Here is a 3,952-nt window from a genome sequence, read left to right on the forward strand (position 1 = left end):
AAGGTCAGCGGTTCGAAACTATCAGCTGCTCCGCGGGAGAAAGATGAGGCTTTCTACTCCCGTAAAGATTTACACCCTCGGAAACCCTGTACAGGGTCGTTATGGGTCGGACCCGACTCAATGGCACTTAACAACAACAACAACAAAGGGCTTTCAAATACTTCAAAAGAACGTTTGAACTTTGTTTGTTGTTGTTGTTAGGTGTCATAGAGTCAGTTCTGACTCATGGTGATTTATGCACAGCAGAACGAAACGCTGCCCGGCTCTGCACCAACCTCACAACCGTTGCTATGCTTGAACTCACTGCTGCTGCTACTGTGCCAAACCATCACGTTGGGAACTCGTCCTCTTTTTCGCTGACCCTCTACTTTACCAAGCATGATGTCTTTCTCCAGGGACTGGTCCATCCTGATAATATGGAATAATATGTAAATACTTTGAAATAGCTAATGAATTATTCTCACAAAATTAAACCAAGATGAACTTTGTAATATCTAGTGAATTATTCTCGCATAATTAAACCAAATTACAAATACAAGAGTGTTTATTACTATAAATAGAAATAGACATATGCCAGAAAGAGCCCAAGTAGCTATCTATCAAAAGGGGAAAAATTAAATCAATTATTACTTATCTTTGTAATAGAATCTAATAATCTCTTTGCAAGCATACACACTTGTTAGTTATAATGTGGAGAAAACACCAATATATATTTTAAAGATAGTTTTGCAGAATTATTCTATTTGCTTTTTCAAAATATTTTATTGTATTTTGGGTGAGAGTTTACACAGAAAATTAGGTCCCCATGAAACAGTTCCTATATATATTCAACAGCTCCATATGATAAGCACTGGACTTCGAACCACAATGTCCAAGGTTCGAGCCCTCCAGGTGCGTGGTGGGGAGAAACACAAGGCTTTCTGCTCCCACGAAGATTTAAAGCCTAAGGACCGCTATGCAGAGTCACTATCAGCCAGAACGGACTTGACAGCATTTAACAACATACCATTCAATGACACTGGTTACATTTTCCACATTGTGTCAACAATCTCATTATTTACAGTCTGTCTGTTCTGGATCCATTAATCTAGCTTCCTTGCCCACCCAAGATGTTCTTTGCTTTGCTTTAGGGTCAATGTTGATTGTTTGTTCTAATTTAGATGATTGTTTTAAAATAATAAATAAATAAAGCGCACAGTACTCACAGACGATAGTATTAATATCATAACTAATCTTTTATTGAATGAAAGGAGACTTCTGACAGTGGTTTTGATTCCAAGTTTAAAGAGTATCTCAGTCCCAGAGATTCCTCTTGTCTCTAACGAGTCTGTAAATCTGACTTTTTTTTTTTTTTTATGTGTTTTTTCCCCACAATTTTCTCCTCTTCTATGCTGGAGAATATATTGTGTCCCTGCTCAGAATGGTTAGCAATGTTCAATGTGCAACATCTAGTTCTGGTCTCAGGACAGAATGGTTTTTATTTATTAATTTTTATAAGAGAAAAAAAAATCTTTTACTCCATTCATAAACAAGAATTCTAAGGAGTTTTAAGTCTAAATTTTTCTGTTTAACTAAAAGGCATGTCAATTTGAAATACATGCAATAAGAAAAATACATGCAATTTACACCATCCATTATTAGGAAATAAATGGGTTTGACACATTTTCAATATACTGTTTGTATTATGAATACCAATAGTTCTAAATATATGTGTAACTGAGAAACAAAAATACACAGTTTTTCTATCCATGAATAGAGAACATTTTCAGAATTCTTTTTGTATTATCAGGTTGAGACTATTTCTAAACACCTTCATTTGCTGATAAGGTGCAATTCAAAATACGGAAAAACAGTAGTAAATATCCAGTAATAATTAGAACATTAAATGTACAAAGTATGAATCTAAGAAAATTGGAAACTACACCTTAGATGGTTATTGCCAGCTTTTATGACCTACTTGTGTGGTTGTGTGCTACTGAGTTGGTTCCAACTCATAGCGACCCTGTATAGGGTTTTCAAGGCTGTAAATCTTTACAAAATTATATGGCATACATAAAGATTGAAATCCTAGACATTAATGAGCTGAAAAAGATTGGTATTGGTCATTTTGAATCACACATAAATAAGGTTTACAACAACAGGAATGACAAATTCTAGAGGAATGGCATCGAATTCATTCTCAAAAAGAATATTTCAAGCTCTATCTTGAAGAATAATGCTGTCTGTGATAGGATAATAACCATATGCCTAGAAGAAAGACCAGTTAACACTACTATAATATAAATTTACACACCGGCCACTAAAGACAGCGGTGATTAAATTGAAGAATTATACCAACTTCTTCACTATGAAATTGATCAAACTTGCAATAAATATACATTGATAATTACTGGTGAATGGAATGCAAAGTTTCAAAAGAAAGAGGAAGGACCAGTAGTTGAAAAGTATTGCCTTGATGCTAAGAATGATGCTAAAGATCACAAGACAGAATTTTGCAAGACCAATGACTTATTCATTGCAAGGTGACTATACACTTGGACCTCACCAGATGGAATACACAGTAAGCAAGTTGACAACATCTGTAGGAAGAGACGGTGGAAAAGATAAATATCATCAGACTAAACAAGGCCAGGGACCGACTTTGAACAGATACATCAATTGTTCATAGGTAAGTTCAGGCTGCAGCTGAAGAAAATCAAAACAATTTCACAAAAGTCAAAATATGATCTTGAATATATCCCACCTGAATTTAGAGATCATCTCAAGAACAGATTTGATGTATTAGACACTGATGACCAAAGACCAAAAGAGATGTGGGATGACATGAAAATCATACGGGAAGAAAGCAAAAAGCCATTAAAAAGACAGGAAATAAAGAAAAGACAAAAGTGGATGTGAGAAGACACCCTGAAACTTACTCTTGAGTATAAAAAAGATAAAAGTGAAGATAAGAAATGAGGAAGTAAAATAGCTAAACAGGACATTTCAAAGGGCAGTTCCAGAAGACATAATACAGTTATATTTTAATGAAATGTGCAAAGACCTGAAGTTAGAAAATGAAAAGAAAAAATCATGCTCAGCATTTCTCAAGCTGAAAACACTAAAAAATGCAAGCCTTGGGTTACAATATTGAAGGATACTATTGGCAAAATATGTTGTCAATTTGATTCCTGTGTATGCCATCTGATGATATCCATGTGTATAATCGTCTTTTATTTGTTAAAAAAAGATTTGCAATGAATAAGTCATTAGTATTTACTTTTGCTGTAAACACAACCATGAATGTTGTAGACCTTACAGCAGACAAAATGATGAAAAGTTGTCAGATACTATCAAACACTTTAAGGCAATGAGTTTCTCAGCCTGAGGGCTCAGAACCATAGTCTCAGAGGATGCCATGGTCAATTAGCATAGCAGAGTCTACAAAGACAATGTTCTACATCCTACTATTGGTGAATAGCATCTGGGATCTTAAAAGCTCATGAGCAACCAACTAAGATGCAACTACAGGTTTCTCCATGAAAGATAAGAATTGAAGATGCTCGGAATCAATTCGTCCAATAGACTAATGGAACATGTAAACATCAGTCTCCACGACTCTGAGACCAGAACTAGATGGTGCCCAGCTACCACTACCCACTCCTCTGAAAGGGATCACATTAGAAGGTTCCAGATGAGTGGGAGAAAATGGGGAACAAAACTCAAAATTATAAATTTAAACACACAAAAAAACTAGGCTTACTGATCAGAAAGAGACTGGAGGAACCTGAGACTATGGCCCTCAACCACCCTTCAGGTCTGGAAAGGAACTCACCCTTGTGGCCCGCTTTTCAGGCAAGCAGTAGGTAGGAGTATAGGAGAGAAAATAACACTAATAAGGGATTTCCACTGTAGAATGGTCAATCATACAAAATCAAAAAGGCAAAGTTGAGAAGGGAAGGGAAAGTGGTGG

Source organism: Chrysochloris asiatica, unplaced genomic scaffold (assembly GCF_000296735.1).
Source record: "Chrysochloris asiatica unplaced genomic scaffold, ChrAsi1.0 scaffold00257, whole genome shotgun sequence".
Taxonomy (NCBI): Eukaryota; Metazoa; Chordata; class Mammalia; order Afrosoricida; family Chrysochloridae; genus Chrysochloris; species Chrysochloris asiatica.